The sequence below is a fragment of the Meleagris gallopavo genome, chromosome 3 (assembly GCF_905368555.1).
Source record: "Meleagris gallopavo chromosome 3, MGAL_WU_HG_1.1, whole genome shotgun sequence".
In the NCBI taxonomy this organism is placed as follows: Eukaryota; Metazoa; Chordata; class Aves; order Galliformes; family Phasianidae; genus Meleagris; species Meleagris gallopavo.
In genome coordinates this window covers 91,080,522-91,100,667 of record NC_139406.1, presented here as the reverse complement: position 1 = coordinate 91,100,667, position 20,146 = coordinate 91,080,522, and positions in this window count along the sequence as shown.

The following is a 20,146-nucleotide window of genomic DNA, read 5'->3' as shown; positions in this document are numbered from 1 at the left end:
CAGCTGTGGAGGAACTGTCATATGCAGCATTTCACTGGTACTACCTTCCAGCAACTGGAAGATATTGGGGATGGAGACTGCTTCTGTTGGAAACTTTTTTGAATTGAAATCTTTGTAAACTCTGATCCGAGAGCTACTGCCCTGGAGTAAATCCCTAGGTAGTGTCTTGATTTATGGAAAAATTGTCATCAGATTTAGAGAGAATTAATCTGCTGCCTGGGTTGAATGATAAAGGAAGCCTCAAGGGGGAAGATGCAGCAAGCAATAATAATAACAATTAACCTTTTATAAAGAATCCAAGTCTCATTTTGCTTAGATTTCAAGAAGTAGATTCACAGGACCATTATACTGAAGTCATAGTGTACCTTTTTTGCTAATTATTGCCTTCACAACACGTGGGAGCTGCATCTACTCAACCCTCTTAACAAACACCAGATCTTCGTGAGCTGGGAAAAGAAGCAACTTGTTTAAACAAACAGGCATGACAAGAAAGTTCTCTTCTCGTTGTGCTATACAGGGCATATTGCTTTCTGCGGTGCAAGAGAGTGAATTAAAGGAAGGCAAAATACTATCATGAGATCACAAGAGAATCCCTTTACTGAGGTAGTAAAAGTCTCAGGAAACAAATAATCAAAATCCTTAATTAGATAAATAAGTGGAAGTAAAGATGGATGACAAAAGTAAGCTAGGCTAGGGATGTCCCACAGAATGCTATTTTGATTATGAAAATAAACTTCCTCGTAAGTCTCCAGCCCCAAACTCTCTTTTTTTTTTGTGTGTGTGTGTGTGTGTGTGTGTGTGTGTGTACTTGATCCATTTTTGTTGTATGGGATTCTACGACTCCTAGAATGTCTCAAGTCAGAAGGAACCCACAAGGATCACTGTGTCTAAACAATGGCTCCACACAGGACTACTCAAAACCCACACGCCATGTCTGAGAGTGCTGTTCAAGTGCTCTTTGAACTCCAGCAGCTTGGGGTCATGACCACTGCCCTGGGGAGGTTGATGTATTTTAGTAGCCTGTGGTAGTAATGGTAAGGGGAGGATAGTTGGACTAGATCTTGTAGGTCCTTTCCAACCTTGTGATTCTATGATTCTATGATTTTAAGATTCCAGGGCCTCTAGTAAAGTGTCTGCCATAGAACAGCCTGGACATAGTGTCTGAACAGAATATGTTTCTCAGACTCTGTATCCTAAGCTTAAAAACGTCTCAAAGATCCCTCTGCATGGTTTGTCTCCATTGTCCCCCGGACACTTACCTCCCCATCATCATTTCCAGGGTCCTTTCATATGTGGTAAGTCCAAAGCCAGAAGCTGAGTACTCTAAGCAAGGGTACCAAGTGTTGTCAGAAACACCACAGAGGAAAAAAAAGAGATATATATTTCAATCAGAAGGCAAATAAGGAGATAAATTTGAGCAGGTAAATAAAGACAGGGCAATAGCTCTGGCAAAGTGCATAGATTGAGATGGATTGTATTGTTTATCCTGTTAGCCATTGTTTCCACAGTAATGGATATTCAGGTCTCTAAAAAGGCTACTTTATTAAATATCATCTGTCTGTATTTTCCATGCAGTTTTCTGTATTTATCTTTCAGCCACACTGCATGAGTATTTTGTAAACCTAGAAGTTAGTTTTGCCCTCTGTTTTCATCAAACATCCGCAGCAATAAGCCCCAGTAATTAACTAGCTCCACTTCTTATACCATGTTGAAATGGAGGAGTTGGTGTTGAGTTGGGGGTGTTCAAGGACAGGTTGGATGGGGCCCTGGGCAGCCTGGTCTAGTATTAAATATGAAGGTTGGTGGCCCTGCCTGTGGCAGAAGGGTTGGAGATGCATGATCCTTGAGGTCCATTCCAACCCAGGCCGTTCTGTGATTCTGTGAAATCAAGGTGTTACCAATAGTAGCCGTATAAACTGAAAGACGTTTGCCACTATTACTTTGATTAGCTTTTTATTGGATGGCTTTGCAGTCTTTCCCAACATCATGCTAAATCAGAGACTGGATTTTGGCATGGTCTGAATTAGAGAAATTACCAAAATGCTTAGTGGGTTGAAGTTCTCCAAAACTGCCAGGGTCTGGATTGTGGCATCTGATTTGAAGTTTCCTAATGATTATAACTAGTAGTAGATGACACCATGGTTGGGTTTTCTTTGTATTCTTCCTCAGAGGACCTGGATAAAAAACTCAGGAGGCTTTTTCTCAGTACATTGGACTTCATATTCAGAGTAAAGGAACTCCCATTTTCACAGAATTTTGTTCTTTCCATTTCTCATTCCACATTCTTAGGTCCCTAGTTTCTCCTTCACAAAGCTCCCACATCTATGTTGGCGGGTTCCCATCTGTTCATACAAGAAAATAATCAGGGATACACTTTGATAAGATGATAGTTCAGATGACAGTGATTAGATCCTAGACCAAGCATGACAGGAATACTGGCTCATAGACAAACCCAGCTCTTTACCTCCATTCTACTCTTTTTTTCTCCCATGCTTTCTCTTTTCCTGTCCATTCTATCCCCTCCTTTTCTCTGTCCACATGTCCACTCAGACAAATAATTCAGCCCTAATTAGTTTTACCCACATGTCCCAGTTCTGCTATTTCAATCTATACCCAAAATTGTTATCCCCAATTCCATTACCTAGTTTATCTCAACCCTATAGGCCCTATAACACCCCAAAGGTTCCCAGTATTTATTTACAATTAATGGTGAAGTTTGGCTATGGTTCACATTCCATCATTATTTTTTCCCTGGATTAAATAGCCCTGTTCAATCTGCTGTGTTCTCCCCCTTGCCAACAATTCAGTTTTCAGCATCTTAGCAGTGAACTAACTGGCCTGAGCACTTGAAAAACTCCACTTTCTGTGAAATGCTTGTGGCTCCTCCACGCACTTTCCCCATGTTTTCTGATCCTTCATAAAACCCTAGGACTCCAAAATTCTTAATGCTATTCCAGAACTGTAATTGAATCCCATTCTCTTTGGTTTCATACAGTATAGGTAAAATCATTTGTCTACTTCTGTCATTTCTCCAGCTCAACATTTACTTATTTATTTATTTTTAACAAATCCATGAATACTGTTACCTTTTGCCTATGACATCCCAGTAGGAGCTGTGTTTTGATCCAGGTTTTCATTTTTAAAGGACCATGTTTACCCAGAAAACATCTTCAAACCTTCTAGGATAAATGTTCTGTTCATCATTCAATTAGTAAGGGTTGAATTTGTTCTGCTTATGTATGAAATTTTGCAATTGATGGCCTTACAGTACATGTTTATATGGACTTCATTTACAAATGAATACAGACTATATGGTGTGAAAGTCTTGCATTAATCTTTACTTTCTCCTTATTCATCTTACATCTAGCCACACAATTAATTAGCAACAGGTTTATAAGATCTTGTTGAAAACTACAGCCCTTGCTGTAGTAAAATACAGTCCTTCGAGTACTAAATTAATCTATCCAAAGAGGGTAAATAAATCCAAGTGTTGAATTAAATATTTATCTGAAATACCATGCTGGGAGCCTTTCTTCTTTTTATCCTTGACTTGCCCATATATCTCTCTCAAGACATGGATATCCCATCTTGTTTAGATAGCAAACTGTTTGACACTGTGGGAAGGCATATCCCTCTGTATTTGCCAATAAAAATGCTGCCCTTGTCTAATGCTGTTTTCACTGTAAGAGATCCTATATTCCACAATTTCAAACCTACTGTTTTGCACCCCATCTATCTATGCATCATGTCTAAACTATTACAAAGAACAAGGTTGTTATTACCAACAGAAAAATTGAATGACATTGGATCAATAGCACTGAGACCCTGCTAGAAACACACTGTTGGTTGTAGAGTAATCTTCTGGCTTCAGCCACGAGTAAAAAACATAATGGAAATTCACAACGCAAAGCAGAACTTGTGAGTTTATTATTCTGACTTCTTATCTGAGCAATCGTTATACATATCAAGGCTATACATATTGTTACATATACCAATGCTAGAAAAAAAACACCATCCTCTACCCCTCCCTCTCTCTCTCAATAAGAAGGATTTCTGCTGTTTTGTTTCTCACAGAAAATTTGCATTATACACATACAAATGAATTTATCTTTCTCATTGGGCTGCACAGGCAATGCGTCAAAGTGTTCGCAAATAGCATGATTTCACATTGATGGATTACATATGTTATAAAGCTCTACAATCTCCAATTATTCCTAAACAATTCTTATACTACATATCTCTATTTTATCTTCTTTAAATGATCGTGCTTAATGGCAATGTTCTATAGAATTAGAAGGGCAAATAGAGGCACTTTGGTGGTGCTGGCCTACCTTTATTGAATGAAGAAAAATAAGCATTTAGACTACCAGGTGTGGCACTTCCTCTCAGAGACTGGATTTGGGCAGATAAAATCACTTCAGAACAGTCATCAATGAGAATGGCTTCCATATGAAGCAGAATAATGAAATCACAGAATCATCACAGTATCACATAATCGTTTGAGTTGTAAGGAACACTTAAAGGCCATTTAGTCCAACTCCCCTGCAGTGAACAGGGACACCTGCACCTACATCAGGCTATTCAGAACCACAACCAGCCCGACCTTCTTCTAATCTCAATCTCTCCTTTTTTAGTTGAAACCATTTCTCTAGTCCTATCACAACAGATCCTCATAAAGAGTCCATCCTCTTCTTTCTTACATCTACCCTTTAAGTACTGAAAGGTCACTCTTATTTTTCTCCATAGCTTTCTGTTCTCCAGGCTGAACAGCCCCAGCTCTGTCAGACTAATAGAGGATGCTGCTTCCATCCCTTGGATCATTTTTATTGCCCTCCTCTGGGTCTGCTCAAACAGGTCTACATCTTGCCTGCACTGAGGATTCCACACCTGGATGCAGTACTCCAGGTGAGGCCTCACCAGCACAGAGTAGAGAGGCAGGATCACCTCCCTCAACCTGTTGGCCATGCTTCTTTTGATGCAGCCCAGGATACAGTTGGTTTTCTGAGCTGTGAGAGCACATTGCTGTCACATATTCATCTTAGCATCCACCAGTACCCTCAAGTCCCTTTTTTCAGAGCTATGCTCTCTCCTTCTGCCCTTCAGCTTGTGATAGTGGTGAATGGCCTGTGCCATGGGCACTGCAGGGGATCAGTGAGCAGATGGACTTTTGTTAGAGACAGTCACAGAGAGGTTTCCAATGCAAACATTGGTTTTCACACTGAATTGAGAGTTAACTGCGTTGGAGGATAGCAATTACTCTTCTGCAGAATTTTGTTCCAGTTTTTCTGAAGGCTAAAGAGCATACTGCATCCCCTGGCCCACTCTGGGAAGGGGTAAAAGATTTGCATGGCTGCAACTTGAGGTGAGGTAGATGTCATATTATGCAAAGAAAAGGAGAAAAATAATGCAAGTCAGTTTCAAACTGCAATAGAAGAGTAAGGCAATGCTCTGCTCTGGGATGTGTTAGTGGAGTTTCCATCTGGACATGTTATTTCATACCCTACTGTAGGGAACCTGCTTTCCAGGAAGACTGGACTCAATGATCTCCAAAGATTCCTTCCAATCTCTACAATTTTGTTATTCTGTAGTTCTCCAACCCCTTGAGGAATCTCCTGCTACAACACCAGCACTTCTCAGGAGACAAAGCACCATCACCGTCCCTCTTGTTTCAGCAGAATACTTGATGAACAAGTCTAACTTCACTCTAACAAGGCTGAAAAAAAAAAAAAAAAAAGTCAACTTGAGACAGGCAGGGGTGTAGAAATCCCCATGCATCAATCAGAAAGGTGCACACAGCCAAACCTGAGCAACACCAGACCTTCATATTTTGTGAAAAAATTTACTCTAGCCAAATCATTTCCTCGTCACTCCTTTCCCCTACCCGATAAACAGATTTGCAGCATGATACATTGAAATCAATGCTGTGTTGGCAGTGCATCACTCACTGTCCTGCTCCTACTCAAAAGGCTGTCACTTCTCTGCCATCAGTCTTTCTAGTGAAGAGATAATGCTCTGGGTCTCTTCCGTTTTCAGCCAGTGAGGTCACCAAAAGCTACCCTATTTATAACCAATATGTCATCTGCCATATCTTTTGTTTTCTGACCTTGAAACTATTTCACATGAATTCATCAGGAAGGCGTGTCCTTTGCTACTTTGGCATTTACTTACTGTCAATTGGGTGAAGGCATGATAAGTATTTTTAAAGAATCCATCCTCTTTCATACATTCCTGGATAATAATTTTATTACAGGGCTCTCTCTTTTATCTATGTTATCTGTTTTCCATGGACAGAGGCCCTTCATCAAACCAGATAATTTTATTTGCTGAGAGATGCTTTTGTGCAAAACCTGATGCCTAATTTATGAGATAAGCCGGACTGACAACAAAATGACCTTCTCCCTCTATCTGGTTATTAAATTGTTTGTGATCTAATAAAATGCTGGTAATACACTCCATTTCAGCAGGGCTTTAATTTCCTACCTGACATTTAGATTAAAAAGAGTATGGATTCAGGGAACAAATCTGTCATGATCTGAAGCAGACTTGAGCTCAAAAGCAGAGCACTGCCACCCCACAAACACCTTGGAGGAGGAGTGACTGCTCTTCCCTTGCTGTTGAGGCTGCACATGATTTAACTATGAGAAGGCAGGGGCTGTTGATGTAGAGTCAGCAAGGCAAGATTTTCCACTGGACTGTTGCTCACACTCAGTTGGCTGATTGACATCCACACATAGTAAGAATGCACGTGACCACACACACTTCTGTGTCATCATGCAGAGATGTGTCCTGGTCCTGGCTATAATCTTGCAGATGGCTATTCGTGAGACTGCAGAAAAGGAAAACCAGACTACACTACTAAAAACATATTGCAGAATCATTCTGGGGTAAGGCTTTCTTCACCAGTCAGAACACATTCATAAAATCATTTGAGTTGGAAGAGATTCTTAAATGCCATCTAGTCCAACTCCCCTGCAATGAACAGGGACACCTACAGCTAGATCAGGCTGCTCAGAGCCCCATCCAGCTTGACCAATGATGCATGAATCTTCACTCTCTCATGGTTCTCCAGGCATCCTCAGAGGTAGCATCATGATATTATCCAGCCTGTTTGGTTGTGTACTGACACCATCACACAAGCAATGCTCAAACCTGTTCTTAAAGCCAGACTCAACTACCTTTTTTGCTTGCTGCTGCTCAAACATGGGCTTAGGAAGGCAATTAGCATGTACTTGTGACCAGTATACATTATCTATGAAATAAAAGGAAAAAAATAGACATATCTTCCTATCTGAGTGCTTTTTTGTATAATGCCAAGAAACTTGCAGTATTTCAGTAAAAGCAAATATGAATTTGCCGTTCATTCCAGTGTACTAGATAAGCATTTCCTCTAGAAAATGTAGATTTTCCTGAAGAAATGGCATTAAAAAATGAGCATAACTGATTTTCAAGAATTGCTTCACCATGAAATATTATTTTCAGTAAATAGAGCTTTCCACTTGGAAACACCATGCTCTAGATCTATAATGTACGCTGAATCAAAAGACATGAGATGCCTTGGATTATTAAGAATGAATGAAAATACAGCATTTTAGTAAATGAGGAGGAAAGCTGAGTGGAAAACAAAACAAAACAAAACAGAAAACAAAAAGGAAGAAACCTCACTAACGCAAAAATATCATAATGTATGTAAATAACTGTAGAAACTTTCCTCAATGAAACATTAAATTTTTCCGCATTCTTCAGTCTTCACTCAGTCACCTATTTTATGCCACTCAATTTGGTATGTGGTGCATTCTAGGAAAAAAAAAAATATTAAAAATGGAAACAAATATATTTCAAGAGCCTGTAATAAAGGCACCTTGTAGGAGAAAAGGAAAATGAAAGGGCAGCTAGGTTCATCAATAAATGTTTATGAAGTCCTAATTATTGTGAGAACACACAATAGCATAACTCAGCTGAGAGCTATTTGAGGTTCACTTCTGATTGTAAAATCTTTTCATTGGGAGATCAGGGAAAGAAGAAAAAGAGGTTATAATGTACACTTTACTGCTGGCTTTTTTAAAAATTTGAATGGGGACTTTTTTCTCTTTCATGCTCCATCTTTCTTTTTTTTGTGTCTGTTTTGTGTGATTGTTGTATCTGTGCATACTGTTTTTGTTTTACATCATTTGCTTCTAGAATGTCTAATTATCTGTTCTTATTTAGTTTTCTGCTGGGTTTTCTTATAATGACTTGTGTCCCTGCTTTGTGTGGAAGGTTTTATTTCTTTTAAAAAATAAAAGCTGTAAAATTCTATTTGTATCAGAGAGAAGCAGGACAGCTTTTCGTCTTGAAGGGAGACAACACCATTAAGATCTAATCATCAAGTTTAATTCCAAAATTTTAATGCTGATGGAAATAGGGGGGAATCATATGTGATGGAAAAAATTGGTCTATAGATGGTAAAAAGACAAAAACATTTCAGCTAGCCATTGTGCCTGATAAGCCTGTGGGTCAGAAAGCCTCATTTCTTTCAAGGCCACCCAGTCGCACTCTGTAACCATGGCCCTGTAATACAGGAAACTTGAAGAAACAAATACAGCACTTTCTCTTATTTCTGCAGCTTTCAAAATAAGAAATATTCTGTAGATACCATGAATATACAAACAGAGCTAGCATGAGACTTATAAGTTTTACGCACACCTGTAAATATAATAGTTTTGAAGTCATTCTACAGTCCTGTGACTATTCTCTGGATCTGAGATCATGATGTAGTTGTGTCCAAAGAACAAAGAAACACTTGCATTATTGGTTTTATCAATGCATGTAACCAGTGAGTATAAATGCCTGAAGGGAGGGTGTAAATAAGGCAGAGCCAGGCTCTAGTCAGAGGTGCTCAATGCCAGGACAAGAGGCACTGGACACAAACTGGAACACAAGAGGCTCCCTCTAACCATCAAGAAGCACTTCTGTGCTGTGCAGGTGATGGAGCACTGCCATAGGATGCCCAGAGAGATTATGAGATCTCCTCCTTGGAGATCTTCAAAAGCTGCTTAGATATGGCTTTGAGCATCCTGCTGTAGGTGTTCCTGCATGAGCAGGGTTTGGAAACATTCACTTAGTATTCACTTTTTTTTTTTCTTCTTTTTTTTTGTTTTTTGTCTCCCTCTACTAACACCTGAACTTTCAAAGGCATATAAAGTAGCTGTGTAATACACCAGTCTTTTATCAAGTTTTGATTAATCTCACGTAACATACTTCTTTAAATTGTGAAACCTGAACTATCACATCTTGGCAATCTCTGAGAAGTTTTGGGAGAAAATATGGACTTCCCTTGTGCTTTGTAAAACCTCTAGGCCTGATGACCTTCACTGGACTCAATGTTTCACCATATGTACATACTATTATGTTCGGAGCAAGTTTAGGGTGAACCCTATACTTTATAGCATGTGCTTAATTGTTCCCATCCCAAGATAAATGAAGAAATTTGCTTCATAGAAAAATAAGATTTCAAAATTTCTGCAAAGCACAGAGTCCTTGCAGTTTTCAAGATGCTTTTTGTCAGTTCTTCACACTAATTAGTGGATTCGGTAGTCTCCATTCCCCAGCACCATATTATTCTCCAGTGTTGATCTAGCTTCTTATAACAGCTCTAGTACTGTGTTCAGTTTTGGGCCCCTCATTACAAGAAAGACATTGAGGCTCTGGAGCATGTTCAGAGAAGGGCAACACAGCTGGTGAGTGGACTGAAGCACAAGTCTTATGAGGAGTGGCTGAGGGAACTGGTATTCTTCAGTCTGGAGAACAGACTCAAGGGAGACTTTATCTTTCTCTACAACTCCCTGAAAGGACATTGTGGCCAGATGGGGGTCAGTCTCTTCTCCCAGATAAGTAAGTAGTGATAGGATGAGAGGGAATGGTTTCAAACTGCACCAGGGGAAGTTCAAGTTGGATATTAGGAAAAAATTATTCTCAGTACAATTGGTGACATACTGGAACAGGCTGCCCAGGGAGGTGGCGGAGTGACCTTCCCTGAAGGTGTTCAAGAAACATGTAGATGTGGTCTTAGGGACGTGGTTTAGTGGGCAATATTGGTGATAGGTTAATGTGGGTTTTTTTTTTGCTTTTTTTTTTTTTTTTTTTTTTTGTGAGGTATTTTCCAACCTTAATGGTTGTATGATTCCGTGATGCTATGAACATCACTACATTTCTGAATGAATTTTTATTGTTATAAAATAGGGAAGTTGACGCTCATTTTAGAATATTGTCTGACATCAGCCAGATGAAGAAATAGAAGACAAGTCTCCTGACATATCACAAAAGCAAACACTATAGTCCACCCTCTTTTCCATGATCCCACTCATGATATCAGTACAATGATTATATAAAAATACATATGTTTGCATGATACACGAGCATCCTGACTCTCAATGAGTTGGCAGGAATAGAGATGAATGAAGGGGCATTACCTGCAGTTAGAAAGACAAAGGGCAGGAAAGAGTTGATGAAAGAAGCGGTAATTAATTCCTTGAAGGCTTCTTTATTCCTTTAGCTCAGTGTTTTGGCAGTACTCTTAATCTCAATGAAACTGAAGGATAAATGACACTGCAGGTGGAGAGCATTGGATTCATGCAGGTGCTGATGTGCTGGTTCTGCATCTTTTGTCTAGAGAAAGGACTAAGATACACATTTCTGCTGAAGACAACACTTCAGCCTCCTTTGTGGCTTCTTCCTTCTGCTTGCAGCTATGCTACTCATGTCAGGGAATGTGTGAAGCAAAGAATTACAGGAATTAAAGCTTGATAATTCATGCAAGATTGTTTGGAAAACCTGCACTCACATACAGAAAGATGTCACACCAAGCCCCACTCCAATCTTCACAGTGCTAAAGAGGTTCAAGGACTCAGCACAGTCATGAAGGAAGCAATGCATGTAAGTGACTTTATGCATTTTTATTGCTGCCTCACCTTGGCATTCAGTGACACCTGTAATTATTCCAATTTTTCAGGTCTTGACAGTGTTGGGTAGCTGAGGGAGCTAATACAACGATGATGGAAATATGTAGTATGTGTTTAAGGCTTATAATGCCAACATGTTATCTTACCTGCTTTGATAATGCAATAAAACTCAGAGATCAAGGAAACTTAATAGATTGTACCGTAGATGTCTGTAGCTTTAATACCTATAGGATATTGTACCCATTCTTGCTTGAAATTATTGAGGTAGGTTTCTCCCCTCCATAGTCAATTATTTCATACAAGTATAATGAGTGTCCTTACTGTTAGAAAATTTTCTATATGACTCATGTCACATAAGTTTAGATGACTGTAGTGCAAATTCTACTGTTGAGCTTGTCACCCTTGATTTCTTCTATAATAAATGGACAGAAATTGTTGTTTTTCATTCAACTAGCCTTTGACCAGTGTTAGACCTTAGGAAGATATGAATCTCATCCACAACTCCAGGGATTATATTATTTATCCTTCCACTGACTGTCAGAGGATCTTAGGTTAATGGAGATGTTAAATAATTTTAAAAACTAATGTTTCATAACGAAAGATGTCCTTTATTCCCCTCATCATCTTGCTATGACCCTAAATCCATTTTAGACAGCCAATACTATTGAATTTTAGGGAACAGATGGAAAAGAAGGGACAACTTCATTTATGGGGCAAGAGCTCCATCCTAGGAGCATCTGGGAAATTTTTACCTTAAAAAACCTTCAATTATATAGAAAATGAAAAGCGGAAAGCAATGTCCTCAGTCTCTCCTGGTAACTGCATGAGATGTCTCATAATTTTCATGCATGTATGTGTTTAGATGTATCAACTTCAGCTTGTTGAGTGCATTATTCTATTCTATTCTATTCTATTCTATTCTATTCTATTCTATTCTATTCTATTCTATTCTATTCTATTCTACTCTACTCTACTCTACTCTACTCTATTCCATTCTAGCCTAACCTAATCTAACCTAACCTAACCTAATCTAATCTAATCTGTCCTGTTTCATTCTGTTCCATTCTAGTCCAGTCCATTCTATTCCAGTCTTGGACACTGAGGAGCTTACCTTGCATCTTGAGGCATTTGGGGATGCTCACAATGAATTTCCTGGGATCCAACGTCCATGGCATGTTTGGCTTTGAATGAAGGAGGTTGAGTTTGATAAACAGTATGGTCCTTTCTGCTAGTAAGGTGTTAATAACCTACAAAAACCACTCCAGCCCCAAAAATAGGTTTAATCACAGGCACCTACTAGACAAGATTATCCATGCCAGATATCCCATTTGTTCTACAATGGTGAAAGCATATTCTTGCTCACTTACTACCTTCAGCTACTCAGATCTACGTGAAAACATCTCTCCAAGGAAGCAAGCAGTACTGCACTATCAAACCAAGAGACAAATGCTTTCAAGGTCATCCTATTCAGTGGCCTTTTTGAAGTCAGTGAAGAAAACAGCACTATTTCCATTGGAAATTTATTCTGATGTCAGAGAGTGCACTGGAAATTTATTCTTTTGTCAGTTTTATTCCTTTCAGTCATTAAAGTGTAAGTGGTTTTCACAGGGTTATGGTATGTTTGGCAGTTTGGTGTACTATAAAATATCATTTCTTTACACTCTAATTCCTTAAACACTTCAAATTTATTTGTGAGTGTGTGCATTTTTCTAGTTCTGGGTACACATACACAAAGACTCTTCTTCTCTGACTTAGTCAGCTCATCCTCATACACTGATTTCCTCCGTGTTTCTTTTTATGATTTAGTCTGTGGATATTATTTAATATGAAATTACTATAATGCTGCTTAAAAGCCATGGGATTGATGGCCCTGAAGGGAGAATGCTGCTGTTCATCCCCAATAACTGTACATTGCCAGAAGCTGCAGCCCCATCTAATCTGGAAAGAACATTTGCAGAGCAGGTGAAGATGCTTGAATGTTAGATCTGTTGCCATTCCACTCACTAAAACTACTGATAAGATGATTCATTACTAGGACTCTTACGTATTGCTAATTAATGGTAATTACTATGGTTTAGTTTCCAATGACTGATGAACTAAGGCTTTAATTTCCTCAGCCTCACTTTTTTTCCACTCTGATTCACTGTAATAAAAGTTTGGCCACCTTGCCCATAAACCTCATAGCTGCTTAAGAGTCTACTGATTCTGTATTTGTAGATGACCTACTCTTCCAAACATAGGCTGCTGAAGACCTTCGTCAAAAACTAAGATGGATTCACTCCTGACAGTTCCTTCACGTGGGGTGAAGTGAACAACTTCAGAAAATACAAGTATGGTCACGGGCCAGTGGTCTATCTAGGCAGCATACTTGCCCAGGAGAAGGGACCTCAAAGATCACCTCGTTCTAAATTTCTGCCTTTGGCAGGGGTGCCAACCACTAGATCAGGTACAAGATTGGGTTGCCCAGGGCCACATCCAAACTGATTTCAGACACTTGGCATTTTTTTCCAAATTTAGGAATACATTAAGCCCGCAAGGAGGTTTGACAGGGAAGGAAGGAACAGGAGTGGAGTGGGACTTTTCTGGCAATAAAACATTAAGGTATCTTGTCACATCTTTTGGTTGATTAGTTAAAACTCAAAATCTCATTCTGCTTTTCTTGTGTGGGTCTTCCTAACCAGAACCTTAATGTTGCTGTTTCTAAATTCACGTGTAAGCACTCACAGATTTAACAGGGTTGGTGTATTCACAGTGCAGATAATCAGAATGAAGAGTGTGCTTAATTCTTATGATCAATCTGCTACAGAATAACGGCAGATTAGTTCCATGAGCAAAGTAGCTCTCTTACTTTTTTTGGCAGTGATTCAGTAGAGAAGGATCCAGGTTCAAATCCTGATGAAGATGCAAATCTGATATGGGATATGCTTTAAAGCATTTGTCTTTGCTCTTTTTTTTTTTTTTTCCCCTTGGAAAAAAATCTCCAAATTTAAAATAGTCGGAAATTAGTTTTCTCTCTTGTGAAATGAATGACTTCCTATGACTTTCACCTCCTGGCTGAAATGTCAGTTCAAGATGAGATGAGAGAACTTATACCTAAGGCCTATGTAGAAAGAAAGAAAAATAAATAAATAAAGCATACACAACACATCCTAGTATATTAAAAACCTAGAAAGAAATATTTGCAATATCCTGTAGAGAATATCAGAAAGCAAGATCAGAGCGTACAACCAAAGCTCTAAAGCCACATGCATAGCTGGTATAGTATCTTCTTGCAGATAATACTTCTTTATATCCCAGGGACAGAGAAAAAATGAAAGGCATGCAGAGATGGAAACCACACTTTTTAATGTTTGTCAGTTTGAACTCTTAATTCATGTTATTATGACTTCAAAACCACCTGCCAGCCAAAAAAAGAACACAGAACAATACCAGGCACAGAGGGTTTGTTTATTTCCTTGCTTTCTGACTGTAGTGAGTTTTTCATTCAGCTTTTAAAAGGATTTAAAATAGGGACCAAATTCTGTCTGCTTTAAGCCATTCCAGAGAGGACCTTGTTTTTCTATATTCCTATATCTCTTAGATTCAGAAGATGACCCAGTCCCTCCAATTTCAAACAATGATGCATGCCTTCATGATTTGTTTGCAACCTAAAGACAGATTACAATATGGAAGTGCTTATGGATAGATAAGACAATAAGATCGAAAGAGACATCCTCATTGCAGCATTGCCTTGGCTGGCAACCATATTGCTTACTCAAAAGAATTGCTTTGTTGTGGACTGTAAAAAGAGGTTGTGATGGGAAAGGTAATCAGAGTGCTGTCAGAGGTTTGACTTTGTATGCACTGTGCCTCTACAAACATATTTCCTTATCATGGTGAAGATCTATTTCATTCATTGACCAGGTCATAATACCTCAGCTTGTTTTCTGTTGAGCCAGTGCCTTAGTGTATCTCCATGTTCCCTTTCCTGGGAAGTTTGGGTCAGCTGTGTGTGAACAGATTCAAAATCTAGAAGCAAATTTCCTGAGTTTGGTTCCTTTTCTGGTACCTTGTGGTCTCCTGATACTTAACAGTAGTTCTGAGGATAGAAAGCTAGAGACTGCAAGACCAAATTTGGCCTATTGTCAAAGTCTGACCTTGAGTCAGCAATTTTTGTCTCAGAGTAGATAATGTAGAATGCTACTGTGTGTGAAAGCCTTGGTGAAGGAAACTAAGACTAGAGAGGTCTGCCGCATTCATTGCTACCAGTACAGACATTTGTTGAAATACTATGTCTGTGATGACTGTTGAAACAGTCACTGAGAGTGGCTCTCTGCTTTAAAAGAGTGACAGCTAAATGAGATCTCATTCACACTATCAGAAAGGGACTGGTGCAATGGACCATTGTGGACAATGGAAGAATATGGTTTTACAGTTCTGAAAGCATGTGATCTTTTCGCTGAGATATACAGAAGAAGACATAACTGTCATCATTCCCCCAGATTTCAGCAGCATATATAAAATCTTTCCACTATCTCAACCTCCATTTCAAGACTTCAAAATCCCTTTTGCTCATTAGTGTTCAAATGGGCATAAAATTCTTAGCAGATGCCCTTCTGGTGAAACGTTCTGCAGATGTGGGGAAAATTTAGCCAACAGATCATCATGATAATGATTTTGCTTCCTCAAGAAAACAAAGGCACAATTAAGGGATGGGAAACATCTGATTTATTTGCTGCTGATGAAAAGGAGAAAATTGGATTCATGTTGTCCAACTTTGAATATGGGAAAATGATGTCAGTCTCCTATCCCTGGGCCACAAAACTTGGCTGTTGTCATTAGTTTTTTCATTCCTTTCATTGTTCTTTCAAGAAGCTGAAAATTGACTATGTTCATCAGTTACTGCATTTAACCACAGCAGAGCTGTTACACTCATGTTAACTAATGACTGGAACTGTACAGAGTCATCCAGTTTTCTTGAAGGATTGCAGAATACCACTGAAGCTTAGGTGAATTTTTCTATGGAGTTTCCAGATGGGGTGATGAAGTAATGAATTCTCCAGAAAAAGGCAAACAAAAGGCATAAAATAAAATAAAAAAAGGAAAACTTTTCCCTGGAGTATTCCTCAGAATGTGATTTGAAAGAAAATGAGGCGCTCTAGATCTTAAATGGATGAAAAAGCAACGTGTCTGGCCCTGATTTTGTTGTATAATCCAATAGGATCTACTGAAAACTAGAGACTAGAGACAAATAACATCCCAGGTTTTTTTGTTTGTTTGTTTTCCTCACAAATATGATTGGCAAATTTTCTAGTTTTCCTTTAAGAAAGATAATTCAGAATATATAATGATATTGTTTATTCTGGGAAAGCTGGATACAGAGGACTTCCAGAGCATTTTCTGAAGATCAGCATCAAATTGTTGATTAATGAGAGAAAAAAGTCTAATATCAAATCATGACTACAAAGGGTAGGAGTATGAAAATATATTTGAGAAAAAGTCATTGAGGCCCTGGAACATGTCCAGAGAAGGACAACAAAGCTGATGGGGGGGTCTGGAGCACAGGTCTTAAGAGGAGTGGCTGAGGGAGCTGGGATTGTTCAGTCTGGAGAAGAGGAGGCTCAGGGGAGACCTTATCACTGTCTACAACTATCTGAAGGGAGGTTGTGGTGAGGTGGGCGTCAGCCTCTTCTCCCATGTAACTACCAATAGGATTAGAGGAAATGGCCTCAAGTTGAGCAAGGGGAGATTCAGGTCAGACATTAGGAAAAATTTCTCCGAGAGTGGTCAGGCACTGGAACAGGCTGCCCAGGGATGTGGTGGAGTCACCAACCCCAGAGGTGTTCAAGAAACATTTAGATGTTGTACTGAGAGACATGGCTGAGTAGGAAATATTGGTGAGAGGTGGATGATTGGACTGAATGATCTTGGAGATCTTTTCCAACCTTGGTGATTTTATGATTCTATGATTCTATTTGTTCTAAACTGCAATACTAGTCTTTTGATCAATACAGTAGAAATGACATTCACTTTCCTTAATTTCAAGGTGCTGATCAGACCTTGACATAGAAAATGCCAAAATGTTGACTATTTTTCACTTATAATACAGTAAATTGTTCCCATTTCACGCAAGACTCATGGGTACAACCCCATGGGTTCTGTATATCACATGGCTTCTAGGATCAGCACCACATCTTCATTGGAACTGAATCCTGTCCTGAACCTGTGACTGTGGTGCCAGCGCTCTACCTGGCTCCTATAAACCAACGAGAATTAATTTACTGCCTGAGTGCAGTAAGACTGTGCTGAGAATCTGGTTATTGTTCCCAGCTCTAGTTATTGTCACAATAAGGCAACTTGAATTCAGCACTCAAAAATTAGAGAAAATATTTGGCCTTTATTTTGTTCATCAGATATCTCTCTCTCTAAAATCAGCATGACCCCCAAAATAGTAACATTTTGAAATTTAGCAGCTGTGTGTTTTCCAAACTCTCTGAAGACACAGTATTGAACATACAAAAGTCCATGTTGATACTATTCTGTTTAGAACAGGGTTCAATAGATTTCAAGGATAATCTTGCTGCCAGTCTCTAAACAGGTAAACACAAACAACATATTGTCTGTCTTCTTTATAAGATATTACAAAGTTCTGTGCACAAAATATGAATCTGGGAGTTCATGTAGTCATCTAATTAGAGACTACCTTGAAATATGATCCCAGACATGTTCTTTTTCTTTTTTTTTTTTTTTTTAATTCACGTATATTTGATTAATATTTATCTGTGCCCTTGTAAATGTCCAAGGGTAAAACCATGAGATGAAAGAGACCTCAACAGTAGCCTGGGAAATTTGTGTCGTCATTGAGAAGAGGATCTTACAAAAAGAAACAGTGACAACAGAAGTGAAGCAGAGATCGTGGGAAGACCTTTAGAAGATGTGCTATAGCTCCTTCCATGATGTATTAATAAAACAGCCAAGTTAAAAAAAGACTTAAGCTCTAAAAAGCCTAATAGATAATGAGGAAAACTACCTCTGCTGTGCTGCAGAAGGAGTCAGCATAGTATTCATTTATAACCCCCATTAGAGGGGTTAGGAAATCAGAGCAATGAGCCATAAAGATATTGTAGGTAAAGAATCTAAGAAAAGCTGAGAGGACAAAGCATCAGAAAGTCAGGTCAAAGAGAAGACTGAAATTTAATGTGGTCATAAAACCAAATTTCCATACCATAAGGAATATTGTGACCTTGCCATTTGTCTTGGCTAGGCATCAGAACATGCAGATTATGTGTTGAAAATAGGCACAAAATCATAATTGGGGTGAGGGACTGACAAGTGATTTAGACATAGAAAAAGTGTCAATCAGGTGGTAATGGTAGATCATTTTTCCTTTCATCTGCACAAGAAATGATCCCTTTTGGTAATGTCATAATAAAATGATGTATATTGCTCTTATTAAAATAAATAAATGTAGCATTAAATTTATATTAAAAAATAATAAGTAAGTGACAGCTCAAACTAATTCCTTCAACTTCATAAAAATAAAAGAATCAGTGAACTTAACTACTTGTCACTGTTATAATAATATTTTAGTTTTCTCCAAAGGGTCAGAAAATATACATTTTCTAAATGTATATTCTTTTCCAATAGTTTATTGAGATTTGTTTGTGGTGGACAAGATGTTGGAAGGTGGAAAAAAAAGAGGGATGTAAAACCATGAGAAATATTCAACATAAAAAATACAATGAAGGAAAGGAACATAAGGTTTTCCTATTGTTTGTTTCCCTAAAAAAAAATAATCTTAGCCCAATTAAGGGATTTTTTTCTTTGATAATGGTAATGTTTGTGTCAGCAGCAGAAAGTATTCTTAGTGCCTCAGTATAAAAGAAAAAAGGATCATGAATTCAGATTGATGATGTTAATGTCCTTGCTGGAAATCAGAAGGGAAATGTGGAGGATGGGCTGAGCTGCTGGACTCTGGCATGCAAGATAGGCTCAGAACTATGGGGATGATTTGTTGACTAATCAGTGTCAAACAATCAAAAAAAAAAAAAAAAAGGAATTTGGTGACTATATATGGGGGTGCTCAGGAGAAGGAGGAGCATAAGAATGAATCCTGTAAACTCCCCTGGAGACATGGGAGAATTCCTGATGGACAGATGATCCATCAAAAGTGTACTAGAACACTGCTGGTATCTGTAAGAAGACAGAATTACAAGATCTGAAATGAGTCAGAATTTCAAGAAATAAATGAAAGAATGCAGCCTGTGCAGCACATGGTACAAAAAGTCACTGCATAAAATTTAGCTTTCATTCTTTGTACATTCCCCTTAGTTGTTTTTGTTGTTGTAAAGAACATTATCTTCTAGGAAGTCATTACACTGATTCCCTATCACATTAGCGCATTCTGAAAACTAAGGTCCAGACAAATAGAACAATAGAGATGAAAGATTTGATTTTCTTCTCTTTCTGTGTTTGATGTAAGCTACTCCAGCTGCAGTGTCTTTGCTAACAACGAATTTTTTCTCTAGACATTAGCACTGTTAATTCTCCCATCCTCATTTATCTGGTTCAGTGGAGCTTGTTCACAGCAGGTATTTTTTAGGGCACAGGCACATGAACAAGCCATCACAGCACAAAGTTGTGGTGCTTCAGCAACTTCCATCAGCTACTCTGGAGTGGGGGAAGATGTTCAGACTCCTATCCTATCACAACAGGAAATATGGGGCTTATCCTAACTTACCATGGCATACTTCTGCATGTGGTCATATGTAAAGATCACATCCCTCCAGCAAGTAAGCAATCAATGTAAGTACAAACCTAGCAAAGACATTTCCTGGGTTAAGGATATAGAATCACAGAATCATAGAATATCCTGTATTGGAAGAGACCCATAAGGAACATCGAGTCCAACTGATGTTTTCTATAGCTACGTCTCTTCCAGTTTCTCTCTGATTTTTGCACATTACCTGAGGCTGTGCTGCTTGAACTTTCAGGCAGAAGTTTCTCTCTGTTCTGTGATGCCAAGGGAGCAGACAATTTAGCAATACATCTGTTTGAAAACGCTGTGCTGGGAGATTTTCAGCTTTAACAGTTTGTTGCATACTTTGTTTTTGTTTTGTAATTACTTCTCATTTTGAAATGTGTGCTGCACATTATACTACACGACACAGAGGGATATAATTTATCATGTTACAAAGTTGAAATTGGAAAAAAAGTCATACATTTTCAAA